The sequence below is a fragment of the Canis lupus genome, chromosome 3 (genome assembly GCF_011100685.1).
Source record: "Canis lupus familiaris isolate Mischka breed German Shepherd chromosome 3, alternate assembly UU_Cfam_GSD_1.0, whole genome shotgun sequence".
NCBI classification, from domain to species: Eukaryota; Metazoa; Chordata; class Mammalia; order Carnivora; family Canidae; genus Canis; species Canis lupus.
The window spans coordinates 48,576,445-48,591,997 of record NC_049224.1 but is presented as its reverse complement, the minus strand read 5'-3'; the positions used below and the strand labels follow the sequence as shown (position 1 = coordinate 48,591,997).

The window sequence follows — 15,553 nt, the reverse complement described above, 5'->3', positions numbered from 1 at the left end:
GCTTCTGCAGCACCGTGGCTCCCCATTCCCAGCCTACTAGCAGGTGCACAGTCAATATTGATGGACTGCATGATTGGATGATTTAGTGAAAGCATCCCAGATTCCGTCTATAAAAATGAATAGAATGCAAGCACAACTAATAAATGGAATGCAGACAGTTCAAATAATGGCTATTTGGAAGAAGAGTTGCAGAGTCATGGTGCAAATAGCATGATAATGAGAAGTCCTGAGATTTCCATTACATTGCTCCGCATCACGTTGAAGTCTGAATCTAACTCTGCTTAGATTAATTGTTTCGTGGAAGAAACAAAGTGTCATTTATCTACTCATGAAAAGCAATTTGCTGATCCCGGCCCAGGGACATGAATGAATATCACAGAACAGTTATCCATAAACATCTGTAATCTGCTTTAGATTTTGGTCACAGTGTTAGGTTATCAAATGAGTCCGGGGCCCAGTGTCTGAGTCCTCGGCTGTAAGGTAATCACTTGGGGAAATATTTGCTGAGATGGTAAAAACGGTTATGAGAATGGAAATTTCTTCCATTTACCCAGGAAAGCACAGCCCCGGAATTGCAATCATGTAGAATATTTCAGAGGGTCAGTTGTCTATTTTCCAGAGCATTGCTCATCACATCTGTGCTGCACATACAATAGATTTAAAAACTCACAGAGCGGAGAGGCAGTGAGTCCAGAGGAAGGAAGTGGGTAGCTGGTCTGGAGACAGGCATTGCCTGGTGGGGGGAGGGGGGGGGCTGGTCACCGTGTGGGCATGGGAAGGCAGAGTTTGTTCAGGAGAAATTGTGGCATGATTGAATTTTGCAGAATCACTTTGATAATTTTGCCCTTTATATCTAATCCAATTTTGCCTGACAGCAATAATTGTTATGAAAAGGTAATGAGAACGGGCTCCTTGAGGCTGTCCATCCAAGGACTCGTGCAGTTTCTAGTGCCTGCTGCTGCAGCCTCCCAGCAGGTTTGGCATCCTGTACCTCTTCTCTCGAGGTGCTCCGCTCTTGACTCTACACCTGTCCTCAGACTTCTGAGCTGGTTGCATTTATCTTTATTCCTTTCACCTCCGGGTGTCCCAAAGGCATTGTTCTTAACCTCCGGCGCTTGCCTCAAAAACAAACAACAACAACAACAACAAAAAAATCCCCAAGCTGAACACACTGGTTTGAATGAAACCCACCTCTCTGTCCAGATCTTTTATCTGCACATGTGCTATTCATACCCTTCCCACTGCCTTTGCCTTTGCCTAGAATCCCTCCCACCCCAACTCTGTAATGAGGCTCTCAAACCCAAATTCCTTCAGAAGCCAGGAAGGCAGTTTAAATGTGTGACACTGGCCAGGAGTAGTGAGATAAATGGCAGCTGACTTTTGCCACAGTGTCTGGGAGCAGGAGGGCCTGGTGGGGACAGGTGCCCTGTCCAAATAGGGCTGCTCCTAGCTATCCTTGCCGTGTAGGAAGGTGAACCCAGAGTTAACCAGACATTTTTTATTTTTAAAGAGAATTTGGGATCTGTTTTGTTTTTAATTCCCTGACTTTATACACATTAGTTATCCTTTGAAATGAAAATACCCTTTGACCTCACATTGCAAGAGCTCACACAAACTTGTCTTTGAGGCCTGTGTGGACCTCAAGCAGGCAGTTTGCTATCTCTGATTTAGAGTACCCAACCTAGCATCATCTCCTAGACCTATGCAAGCCAAGTGTGTAGTTAAAAATTTCCTTGTGGCCACATTTTAACAAGTAAAATGAAACAAGTAAAATTATTTTAATTCTCTATTTAATTTGACCCCATGCTACCCAAATGTTTCAACGTGTAATCCTTAGAAAAAAATTACCAAGGAGCTATTTTACATTCTGCTTTTTATGTACTGAGTCTTTGAAATGTTTGTACTTATATCACATCTCAATTTGAACTAGCCTCACGTGGCTAGTGTCTAGAAAATCACAGCTTTGAATGGTGAAGAACCATAATTAATTCTATGCACATATAATAAGAGGCGGTTTTCTTTATTATGTTTGCGTAGAAGTAAATAATTAAACCAAGGTAGAAGGTAACAACTTTGTATAATTGTTGGACTCATCATTTTCAAAGAACTATATAGAAAAAAATTTCTGGGGTGGCACCAGAGAGGTGCATTATAGATTTTCCTAAGCCCCTCATGCATAGCTGACTGGAGTTTTTTTTATTTTTTTTATTTTTTATTTTATTTTTTTAAAGATTTTATTTTATTTATTCATAGAGACAGAGAGAGAGAGAGAGAGAGAGAGGCAGAGACACAGGCAGAGGGAGAAGCAGGCACCACACAGAGAGCCTGACGTGGGACTCGATCCCGGGTCTCCAGGATCACGCCGTGGGCTGCAGGCGGCACTAAACCGCTGTGCCACTGGGGCTGCCCTGGAGTTTTTTTTAAAGGACTTTTCTTTTAGGAGTGCACACAGAAGTTCACAGTTGAAGTTCTAAGTGGGATTATACTTTGGATTTTACTTTGCTGTTACCCTTCTCAAAGGGGAGCATTTGTCCGTAGGCATTTAAAAACCAAATGAGCATTGAAGAAGCCGGTGTAAAATGGAGAAGAACGTTCTGAAATCAGTGACAATTTCGTTGTTTAGTCAAGTCTTAGCAAATATTCTCACTACTAAAGATGAACATTTGCATTCAGTATTTACCTGCTTTCACTGTACATTCTTCCTGGAGCTGTTGTCAGCTTTGGCCCTAATGAAGATTATGACCACCGGTGACTCCTTTCTTGACCCTACTTCCAGGTTTTTATGTTTCCTATGACTCCACCCTTGGTACAATCAGGAATCTGTTGAGGCTACAGACATGAAGCTAATGGTCATGGAAACCATGTTTGCATCTTCCAAGAGTAAGATCTCAACAACATGGCATAGAATGAAGTCTACTCTAGATACACCATGCTATTAGGAGTATACTAGTCACTAGTATACTAGGAGTCTTACTGTTACTCCTAGTAGAGGCAAAGGTATGATTTATGCTCTTAAGCTATTGGGAGGGAACCAGAGAAAGTATGACAGCTTCTCAGGACTGTTAGTCAGACCTACATGACCTGAATGTCATGTCCTTGGAGACAACTTTTGCATTGTGGAGGATGCTCACTATCAGTGTTTTCAAGGAGCCAACTGTTACACCTCTGGTGAATTAGGCCAGTAGTACAATTGAGAATATCACTCTGGGCTGAACTTCCAACATCACTGGAAAGGCCATCTGGTGGCCAGGTGGGGATACCATTGTTGTAACATGGTCCCGTGTTGAAAATCTCTGGCAAAGGGGCACCTGGATGATCAGTTGGTTTAAGTGTCTGCCTTTGACTCAGGTCATGATCTTGGGGTCCTGGGATCTAGCCCTGCTTCAGGCTCCCTGCTCAGCAGGGAATCTGCTTGTCTTTCTCCCTCTGCCCCTCTCCCTGCTTATGTTCTCTCTCTCTCTCTCTCTCTCTCTCTCTCACTCTGTCTCTGAAATAAATAAATAAAATCTTAAAAAAAAAATCCCTGGCATGGATCGATGTGAGAAAGAAGCACTGCTCCAGAAGCAGCAGTCTGAGAGATCTTGAAGGGAATCCTGGGCCCTCAGAGAGGGTGGTTGCTTCCCTAATCATTAGGTGCTCCCTCCCTAGCTTGCTTCTGTGAGCAGCCTCCTCTGGGTTTTACCCAGGAATTCTCTCTTGAGTATAGCTTTGGTGAGGGGAGGAGGAAGCAGATAGTTTGCATTTGTGCAAGGATGCACCTTCCCACAATTGTCTAGGAACACATACCAGTCACTGCACAATTACATTACTGCAGACATTTCAACCAAGACAACATTTCATTCTACTTTGTTTTGAGCCTTGTGAATTCAGAGGAAGTATGTCATATTGATATAGTTGGCTGAGAGACAAACTTACATAGCACTCTTCTTTTTGAGATTACCACTCGAAACACTTCTATAGGAAGATAAAATTTGAGAACTAATTTATAGAGATGATGACTTAAAGTTGACATTGAGAGCAATAGTTCTTTCTTTGAAAATGACTCAGAAGGTAGGTAGTAAAAGGACAGAGCCCTGAAATAGAACTTGGCTGGGAGGACATGGAGATTTCCTCTTTTCATCCATATGTCCATTCTTCTGATAAATGTGTATTGATTACCTCACTATGCCCCTGGGGAACTTAGAACGCAAGAGTTCACATCTGATTTAACAGACCTGGTCCTCTGGTAGCCAGCCTGCGAAGTTGGTCCCCAATAACCCTTGCCTCCTGGCATTTGTGTCTTTGGTCCCCATAGTGAATGGGGCTGATCTGCGTGTAACGAATATGATAACGTGGAAATGATGATGCGTGGCTTCCAAGGCTAGGTCATTGGGGATGTTGCTGCTTCCACTTTGCTCTTTTGGATTGCTTGCTATGGGGGAAGCTGGTTGCATGTTGTGAGGGCAGCCCCATATGGAGAACTGAGGCTTCCCACCTCCAGCCAGCACCGACTTGCCAGCCATGTGAATGAGCCATCTTAGAAGGTCTTCCAGCTTCAGTCAAGCCTTTTCTCTACTGCAGCTTTGTAATATTTTGATTGCAGTCTCATAAGAGAGCATGAGCCAGAACCACTCAAGTTCCTGACCTTTACTTGTAGGAGATGATAAATGTTTCTTGCCATTTTAATCCTTCTAGGTTTTGAGATCATTTATTACACAGCAATAAATAACTGATATATATCCCTTACTATGCTCCAGGCATTGTTTTAAAACCTTTGCAAATATTCAACCATTAATCCTCATACCAGCCCTTTGAAGTAGATACTCTTGTTGTTCTCATTTTATACATTTGGAAACTGAGACCCAGAGATGTGTAAGTGACCTTCCCAAAGTCACAGAATTTGCATAAAGCTGAATTGGGGTTTGACTGAGGGGTCTGGCCAAAGAGGAGCATGTTTTAGGAAATCAGTTGTAAAATCAGATGAGTGATTTTAGGAGAGTAGTGAACTGGGTTCTAAATCCAACTTTGTTACCATCCGGGGTTTAGATTTTTCTTGTCTCAGTCACTTCTCTGAGCCTCCATCCATCTATAAAGCTTGGAAAGTGTCAGCTCTCATTTTGAGATGTTTTGAGGATTAAATAAGGTAAACCATGAATGTCCCAAAACAGGAAAGGGGTGGTGTCAATAGACCTGAGTTCTTTCCCTTGCTATAGGCACCTTCCATTTAGCATCCCTAAAGGGGAACTTGGTCTTCTGGAAGGTACTGCTCTTTGCTTTGGGTTCTGCCATCGTGGGCCATCCAGGCAGTCTGGATGCTGCCTGATTCTGAGCCTCAGAGGATGTCTGACAATTGCTGGAAAGCCCATGCAATTGCAGCTCTCTGAAGGAGACTCCTATTTGGGGACTCAACCCTGAGTCCCCACATAGGAAAAATCCCCTGACCCTGGTGGTTGAGTTGCCAACTGAGAACAATGAACCATTTCCTGTGCTTAATTATATTATTCACAGCACTCTACAGAGTGGGCGGTTTGGAACCCCAACCACTAATTTAAAAAGTAACTAGAAAGACAAAAATAAAACAGAAGAAGTAGAGTAGCTCTGCTGGCTCTGTGAGGTTGCATTGTAAAGCCAGAGGTAATTACGTTGAGTGTACCTGGAGGTTTAGCAGGTGGCACCATCAGCAGCGAAATGTGCAGGATGGCATGGAAGTCACACAAACTGGGTTCAAATCCAATTTCTGTTACTTCCTGGTATGAGACTTTGAACAAATTATTTAACTTTTCAGAGGCTTGATTTTAAGTGGAAAATACCGATACTGACCTCATTCATTCCTTGGGAGGATCCTGTGAGGTAACATGGGTACCATGTATGTGTATCCTATTCCCTTTCTCTTCATGATTATATTGGAGAGCTAGTATCCTAGGCAGCTAATGGTTAGGAGGTCAAGCTCAAATTTTTTTTCCCCCAGAGGAAATTGAGGAATGATTTCAGATCAAAACAGTGTTGAGGTTTTCCAACAGGCAACCACAGAGGAGTTGCAGACTTCTGTGATCCTTGGAGGTGCCTAGTAGGAGGGGAGACCCCAGCTTTGGATGCTTAGACCAGGTTGGCTGGGACACTGGAGAATTTAGTCTTTTCAAGTCTGTGTTTCTGACCTTGGAGAAGGAAAGTAGTTATGTACCCTGAAAGCTTTTCTTTAAAAATCTTGTATATCTCAACACACACAAAGTTGGGGGGCAAAGCTTTTTACAAAAGAGTAATATGTATTCATGATTTAAAAAGAACAAGATGGGACGTGTGGGTGGCTCAGTGGGTTAAGTGTATGCCTTTAGCTCAGGTCATGATCCCAGGAGTCTGGGATCCAGCCCGCCATCGGGCTCCATGCTCAGCTGGGGAGTCTGCTTCTCCCACTCCCTCTGCCCCTCCCCTTCCTCGTGTGTGTACTTGTGCTCTCTCTCAAATAAATAAATAAAATCTTTAAACAAAAACAAAAAGCAGAAACTCTTAGCAATTTAGAAATAGAAGGGAACATCCTTATTCTGATAATGTCCACAACAACTATGGTGAATGTCATACTTAATTGTGAAACTTGAGGATTTTAAGGATGTTCACGTTTCCCATTCAGTATCACATTGGATGTTCTAGATATTTAATAAGTCAGAAAAGGGGGTATAAAATTAAGACAAATGAAATTTTCCATATTTATAGATCTGATATGATTGTAAAAAAATTAGACTCTATAAACTATTAGTAATAGTTTGTTGGATAGAAGATTGATATATGAAAATCAATTAGCATTTCTTTAGAGAAGCAAAAACCAAGCAGAAGAGATTTTTAAAAAATGAACCTGTATACTAACAACAAAAACTTGTAAAGCACCTGAGGGGAAAAGAAAATTGCAAAAAATGGGTAAGACCTTTATGGAGAATGTTATAAAACCCTATTGAGGGGCATAAAAGAAGAATTTTTTTGAATAAAAGGTAAAACATACCATGTTCGTGGATTAAATGACTCTGTATCTTAAAGATATTTCTCCCCAAATTTAATCTTTAATTTCAATGCTATTGCAATAAAAAGGAAACAGGGATTATGTGTGTGTGTGTGTGTGTGTGTGTGTGTGTGTGGACATGCCTATGTGTATAACCATGCACGATAATCCTAGATCATGATGAAAAGTCCTTGCTTGATCAAGAATAATTAACATAGTTTTGTGTATGCAGATGATGTAGGGAGGGAAATTGCCCTGATAGTTATCTGGATTATAAATTATAGTAATTTAAGTATGTGGTATTGGCATAGGTATATAAAAATGCATACCATTTAAACTGACTGGCATGCCCAGAAGCCAGTCTGTATGTGCAGGCATATAAATGAGAACAGGGATATTATAGTGAGGAAAATACTTAAACTGTCCTCAAACCAAAAAAGGAACAAAACGAAAATCAGAACCTGTACATCACACTAAGAAAATTGATAACATTTTTTTAAAACATTTTTTTAAGTAGGCTCCATGCCCAATGTGGAGCCCAGCACAGGGCTTGAACTCATGACCCCTGAGATCAAGACCTGAGCTGAGATCTAAAATCAGATGCTTAACTGACTGAGCTATCCAGATGCCCCAAATTGATTGCAATTTTAGCCAATTAAAAAAGGTGATTGAAGCCCTAAATATATGAAAAGCTAAAATTGTAGACTTTTGGGCAGAAAAGAATAAGCCCTAAAAGGATAGTTTAATTTGATTTCATTAAAATTAAAACCTTCTTAATAATAAAACCACCATAAGGTAAATTAAAAGCCACCATAGTTTGATTTATTTATTTATTTAGTTAGTTAGTTAGTTAGTTAGTTAGTTAGTTATTCATTTATTCATGAGAGAGACACATTGAGAGAGAGAAGCTCCATGCAGGGAGTCTGATGCAGGACTTGATCCCGGGACCATGGGATCACGCCCTGAGCCAAAGGCAGACACCCAGTGGCTGAGCCACGCTAGCATCCCACCATAATTTTTTTTTTTAAAGATTTTATTTATTCATGAGAGATACAGAGGCAGAGAGGCAAAGACATAGGTAGAGAGAGAAGCAGGTTCCCTGTGGGGAACCTGATGTGAGACTTGATCCCAAGACCCTGAGATCACTACCTGAACCAAAGGCAGACACTCAACTGAGCTATCCAGGTGCCTCCCCCCCCCAAAAAAAAGTCATAATTTGAGACAAAATCTGCTACATGTAACCAGACAGGGATTAATATCCAGAATATTTCAAGAATTCCTACACATCAGTAAGAAAAAAGATGATGATACCATAGAAAAATGGGTACTAGATGGGGACAGGAAGAAATTTGACACGAGAAAGTAGAGTAGACTATAAGCATGAAAAATGTTCAAATTTTTAGTAGACAGGGGCATGCAAATTAAAACAATGTATCATCCCACACCTCTGGAACTGGCAATAATTAAAAATCTGACAACAGGATTTGGCAAAAATGGGAAGGGGTTCATATAATTCTGTTGGGAATTAAAATTGATAAAATCTCTTTGGAAGAATAAGCAGTTTCTACTCCAAGTTAGCTCTACAGATAGACCTCAGAGAAAATCCAGTGTATATTAGCCCAAGGAAACCTATGTTTGCAATAATGTTCATTGTGCCATTGTTAGAGTTGAAAACTGAGACCAATTAAATGCCTATCATTTGGGGAATGGATTAATTATTCTGTATAATTTAATAAGTACACACTACTATATAGCAATTATTAAATGATTGAATTTGATAAATCTGGATAACCTAATGAGCCCATATAAAGAAGTTGCAGGGTGCCTGGGGGGCTCAATCAGTTAAGCATTTGACTCTTGATCTCAGCTTAGGTCTTGATCTCAGGGTGGTGAGTTTAAGCCCTATGTTGGGCTCTACACTGGGGTGGAGCCTGCTTTAAAAAGTTGCAGTTAAGTAGTATTCCAGTCTGGTAACTTCAAACAAACACAAAATAGCACTTGACTTTGTTTATGGCAACATACGATGACTAAAGTTACAAAATCAGGCATGGGGAAGACTTGCTGGAGTTCAGAGGAGAATGTTCTCTGGGAAGGAGAGGAGGGGAGGTTGGATTGAACCTGGAGTAAAAAGGAGGTTCACCTCTGTAATGTCCACCAAAAAAAAAAAAAAAAAAGAATCAAAATAAAAGAGACTTGAAGTCAATAATATGTTCACATTTGTTAAATTTAAGCTTGGTTTTGGTAATTTATTTTCTGTAGTCGTGTGTTGAAAATTCTTCTTTGAAGCAATAGCCAGCAGCACCTTTCTGATTCACCCAGAAGAGCTGTGTGGAAATCCCTCCCTTCTTAGTGGTGGAGAACATTCTCTTTAGGTGTGTCCCTGTGCATAGGGAGGAGCTTGTATACGGGCACCATGCCCATGCTTGTGTGTGCACACGCTTGGATTCGTCTTGTGTTCAGCTGGTGTTGCCTTGACACCTTGGGACATCCCGTGGTCTGCTGAATCCAGGGTAGGTGAATGGCTTTGCACAATGGCTGTTCATCTCCCTTTGGGGGGTATAATCAGGAGCCAGGCTGATCAGTCTGTCTGTCCGTCTGTCTTCTAAATGTGCAGCTCACCTTTTTGGGATCAGTTATTAGCTGTTCTCTCAGCTCTTACATCTCCTTTCCGGCCATTTCTACTGTGTAACTATGAGCCAAATGCAGCACCTTAAACTATGTTCTCTAATTAATATGCTTTAAGGACCATGGAGAAAAGCTGCTTTATTTGCCTCGTAGAAGCTCTGGCAGTGCCTCGTGGGGAAGAGCTGTGGGAATCCACACCAGCACACATCTTGGGTGCTGCCTTGTTAAGGCTGTGTAATAAACGCCTGTCTTCTGGTCTGTGTGGTCCAGAAGGACCTTCTGGCTGAAATTGGTCCTAGCCTGGTTGGGACTACAGTGTGGACCAGTGCCACTGGCTGACCATGAGGATGGATCCTCCAGCCCATCACTGGGAGTGATGGAGCCCTGTGTTTGGGGCTCAGGGAAGAAACTGATGTGACAGGGATACCTAAGTGCTGGGTAGGCTCTTGGTCTCACATATGCCACCAGGGAAATTTCTTACTGAGTTGAAGACTACATGTAGGAAGGAACACACAATTAGCAGGTGTATGCTTAATCAACACAGAAGGGTTTAAATTCTTAGGATGTTATAGCTGGTCAATGAATGATTTCTGGTACAGCCTAACCAGCCAATAGTGGTGGAATTCTTTCTCTTTACATTTTATTTTATTTTATTTTTTAAGATTTTAAAAATTTATTTATTTGTGAGAGACACAGAGAAGGAGAGAGAGAGACGGAGACACAGGCAGAGGGAGAAGCAGGCTCCATGCAAGAAGCCTGATGCAGGACTCGATCCTGGGACCCTGGAATCACACCCCGGACCAAAGGTAGATGCTCAACCTGTAAGCCACCCAGGCATCCCTCTCTTTGCATTTTAGAATGTGACGACTGGAGCCCAGGAAGTTTGCGTGACTTCTTTTCTGATAGCTAAGTTGGTACCTCTCCAACTTTTTAAAGAAAGAGCAGGGGAGGGGCAGAGGAAGAGAAAATCTTAGACTCCCTGTCCAGGGCAGACCCTGATGCAGGCTCAATCTCACAACTCTGAGATTGTGACTTGAGCCTAACCCAGGAGTCAGAAGCTAAACAGACTGAGCCACCCAGGAGCCCCAAGGACATGATAATTCTTAACCCATGGAGTAGACACATAGTTTTCCCATCAATCTCAGTCTAGATGTTCACAGGGAGAGAAGGCATTGCTCCACCACCTGCCACAGGTGTTGATTGTACTTGATAACCAGCCAGGGCCCAGTCCCCAGGCAGGTGATATCCATATATCAGCTTTGGCTCAAGACAACAAGAGGGAGAAACCATCCAGAATTTCACTCTGAAAAGGCACCAGAACATAGTGCTTGCTCAGGCCTTGTCTGGACAAAGAGCTGGATTTTTACAGGTTTGGTAACAGTTCCTATAATTCTATAAAGCTCAGATGCAGAAAGCAGTATAACAGGAGCATATTTAGTGCTTTTTCTCTTCTTATTAAGGAAAAAAAAAATCCATTGGGATGCCTGAGTGGCTCAGTTGGTCGAGTGTTGGACTCTTCAGTTCAGTTCAGGTCATGATTTCAGGGTCCTGGGGTCAAGCTCCATGTCTGGCTCCATACTCAGTGGGGAGTTTGCTTGGGATTCTCTCCCTCTGCCCCTCCCCCTGAGCTTGCTTGTGCTTCTGTCTCTCAAATAAGATAAATATAAAAAATTAAAAAGAAAAAGAAAAAAAAACATTATTAACATGGAATGTGAGTCCATTGGTTTCTACCTGTCATTTCGAGAATTTTTCTTACTGATTTCAGCATTATCCAATCTTACTTGCTTGGCATACATGGTATATTAGTGTTCGAATTCTATCTTCCCAAATGCTTATATTTTTTAATTAAATGAACTTAGAGTTAATTAAAAATCTTTTGTTGTCAAACACAAGGGGTACCTATGATGGTAATATTGCATATGCCGAGTCTTAACATTGCACAGAGTCCTCTGAATTACCACATTCCAGTTCTTATATTTACCAGCTATGTGATGTTACCAGTTACTTACATGCCCCGAGCCTCAAATCTGTAAAATGGGTATGAGAACACTTGCTCATCTTATAGAATGTCATAAAGATGAAACGAGGTAAGTATATCACTCTTTCTGCATTAAGTTTAGATTGCCCAACTCCCCTCTGAATAGTAGGAAATGCATTTGATGTTCGTTTATGGTTCCCCATCCCTGGCTACATGTTCTGTAACATCCTGGCGGGAAGGGACATTCTATCATATAGTTTACCACAGGATCCTCAAGTGCCTGTCTGTCATAGCATAGGCACGTTGTACTGTTTGTTCAGTGAAGGAATGCTTGCATGCATGATAGGAGTTCAATCAACGTTACTTGATGCTTGAGAACTGGTTTGCTGAAATAATATATACATGTCCAGTCTCCTCCCCAGTGGCTGGTGTTAATGAACAACCCTGGCTGCAGGGAGTACATGCTGTGAAGCGTACATTCCTTTTGCTTAGCAGTATTTCACTGTTACTTTTCCTTAGCTGGCCTGTCATACTTTGGCCTTGGTGTCTACCCACAAAGCTGGTCATTGTGCCTCGTGGCATTAACTACCCTTGCTCGGCAGTGGACATCTCATGAGTCCTTCAGCGGACACTCTGTTATTTCTTTGCTGTCTGTTGAGGAATCTCAGGCCTCATGGGAAAGGCTGGGGGATGGCAAGTGAGAGCAGGATCAAATCACTAGGGACGTGCGGTGGTCATCTGTAGGGTTGAGGAGCTTTCTTTCCTACCTGATAGAACTCATGCCCCAAGCAGCCACAGTGAACAAGTCAGGTATTCACAGTGGCCGGTTCTTCATGGATGCGGGTTCTGGGATACACCCTCCACCAGCCAGAGGATGATACCCGGGGGGTATCCGTGGCTTGAGTAGGTGGCACTGGGGTTGGTGTTGCTGGGCGGTGCTACCAAGCAGCGCTGCACAGCTGGGGACCAGCGGCATGGTTCCCAGGGACATCATGCTCTGATCTGCTGCTCAGCAGCAGCTGTAGCTGTCAGCCTCTGTCTCTAATTCCTGATGATCATCCAGATTAGCTGAAACGTGCAAGATAGGCAAGTGCGTCATGGTATTTGGCATGTGGACCATCTCAGGCACTTGTTAGAGATGAAGATTCCTGGGACCCACCCAGACCTTTGGGAGAGGCTGTCTGCCTGTGGGGCTTGGGAAAGCACCAGGTTGATGGTCTCCAGTTGATTCCAGTTCACGGGAGACTTTGAGAGCCATGCTGGAATAGACAGGAGCCTGGCTTTTAGAGCTGGTCGGACCTGTGTGTCCAGGTTTTGCCACCTGCCAGCTCTGCGGCTCTGGCCTGCAACCCCACTGGGGCTCTGTGCCCTCCTCTGTGATGGGGATAATGATGATATCAGCAGGCACTTAGGAGTGGTGGTTGGTGATGCAATGCTAAAATGGCTATGGCGCCCAGGCATGGGGGTGGTGAGTGTTGCAGTAATTCTGTTCCCAACAGTGCTCAAGCAGATGCTGGAATGGTGTTGAGTACAGGAATGAGTTCTTGGCCATTTTTTGGACCAATTAAACACTAAAAACCAGAGACGTTAACTTTCCTGGATTAGCTGTCACTGTCATCCATGCATTGGCAAACTCAACAAAGTGCTTTTCAGGGGAGTTCTGTAACTGAATTGAGCAGGGGATGGAAGCCAGTGAGTGATTTGGGGAAACAAAGCTGATGTAGCTTGCAGAGGCAAGTGACTGGAGATTCCCCACTCTTGTCCTTGAACTGCATTAGTCCCAACTGAACTGGGATGATTTTTGTAATATTAAAATATCTTTCTTTTATTTTTCATCCTGGGAAACCCAGATTCTAAAAGCATCCTGAGGCTTGCTTATGACCACCTGCCTAAAGCAGTAATGTCTAGCAATAAGCAAAATAACAGGCAAAGTATGGCATGTGGCTCTAAACCCTGAAACCCTGGTTATTTCTTTATGGAAATAGTGAAAAACGAAACAAAAAAAAAAACCTACCAGAGTTTCTGAAACTCTTATATTGAATGCCAATAAACATCAGTGCCTTGATTTGTTACAGTTTACTAAAGAGCAGGGCATTGGTTATATGAAAAGTTTATGATGTTTGCATTATATTTATTTTGAAGACCATGTAGTTAAGTAAATAGCCCAATCTTTGAGTTATTTTTAGAGAGCCGTATGTGGGAGAAGTGAGACCCAGAAATGTGATTGGCCTTTGAAAAATACATAGAAAACCACCAAGGTAGCTTTGCAGACTGTTTGCATGTGGCAACCATCTGCAGGTGGATGAATGTTCCTGGGTTGGGATGGCCCTCAGCCCAGCATTCAGAGCTTGTACAGAAGTACATTGATGGTCACATGTGGTCACTTCAGGAACATCCAGAGTTGATGGCCTCCCTATCTCTTTCATGAACAGGCATGTGGGCCCCGTCGCCATCATCATCTACTTTGTGCCTCAAGACAGCGGATCTGGGGTGTAGGTTAGAGACGCCACCTCCCTCCTTGGTCTCTTGTGTTTCAAGGCTAACGTGAGAGTGACATACACAGAGGAATACATGTTAGGCTCAAACATCTGTCTGAGCTTTGGTGCTAGCTCTTTAAGGGAGTGCTCAGAAATACCAGCTGCCCTGCATCTGGAAACCTGGGAGCCTCCTGATCCTGTGAACAGTTGAGCTGGGGTACAGCCCTGCCCACTGGGGAGTGGGGAGCCTATCCAGCTAGCTTATTTCCAGGCTGAGAGAGTTCTCAGCCTCATTTGCTGGATCATCCTCTTGTGCCCCAGTCATCTTAGCTTCTGTGAGGGTGTCCTGTCAGTGTGGTGAGAGAAACCCAGAATCAGGTAGAGCAGATTTCTCCTCTTGACTCTGCTGCAGACTGATCATACCAGGTGTGCTCAGTGTATCCTGGTTAGCTGCCGAGTTCTCTGGTCTCATGGTTGGGCAATGCGATTGGGTCATTCACTAATCTATTCTGCATAAAGCCTATAAAGCAACAATCAGGAAATAGTCCATTTGGAGGTTAATTAGGACTCCCCTATTCCTGCATGTGGTGGAGTTAGTTGCCTAAGAATTTTGCCAGTCATCTTTCCTTCTGCACCTGGGGAAGAGGTTCTTTATCATCCGGCTTTGAAGAGTAGATGGTCTTGCCTTCCCAGGATCTGCACAAAGGTGACATTAGCTAAAAATCTGTGGTGTGAGCAAAAACTTCCTTGCAAACGAGATAACACAATTCCTTGGTCAGAAGTGAATGAGTTGTACTGGACTTAGTACAGGTACTGAATTCGTTCAAGAGGAAAGATGCTTTTTGATCAGAGAAGAAAAAAGATTCTAGGCTGCATGTTGGCATCTATCTTCTGCTTAGATCAGGCATTATTTCTGCTGGATCCTGCCTTTTCCTTTTCCAAGCACAACTCTTTCAAGTGCTTTAAGTTCTGCTGAGTTTAAAAATCCAGCAGAAAAGAAAAGAAAAAAGTCCTGTTTATGTCCAAGACTATAGTTATTGATCAAGAATCAGCTCTTTTAAAAAACTGGGTTCCCAGTTCCCCAAAAGACAAAACTCTGTAACCTTGATCAACAGGATAGATGTGTTCTGTGCAGACAATCATCTCATTGCTGAGTAAATATACTTCATTAAGGTGTCCCATCCAGAAGCAGGGAGCCCCTGTCTAGGGAAAGAGCTAGTTTTAATGCCTTTTGGCTCCACATCCTCTTAGCAATATCTCTCTTTATTTGCTTTCTGTTTTAGAGGGCCAGAGTCCTTTACCCAGAGGAAGTCATTTCCAAAGAAAGGAGCAGAAAGGCCTGTTAATGGAGAGTTTGGGAATTGTGTGATATCAGGTTATATAACTTTGCACATCAGATCGTGCTGATGAGGCACTCGTGTGCATTGTACAAGAGTTTATATATCAAAAAAAGCAACATTCCAGCCTGTACACAAGAGGACTAGAGTATTTCTGTGGTGTAACATT

At 42.7% G+C, this 15,553-nt stretch overlaps 1 protein-coding gene across 2 annotated transcripts in view; it reads left to right on the top strand.

Moving 5' to 3' along the window:
* SLCO3A1 (solute carrier organic anion transporter family member 3A1) overlaps positions 1-15,553 on the top strand; it is a 303,094-nt gene that overhangs the window by 131,121 nt on the left and 156,420 nt on the right. The window lies entirely within an intron of this gene.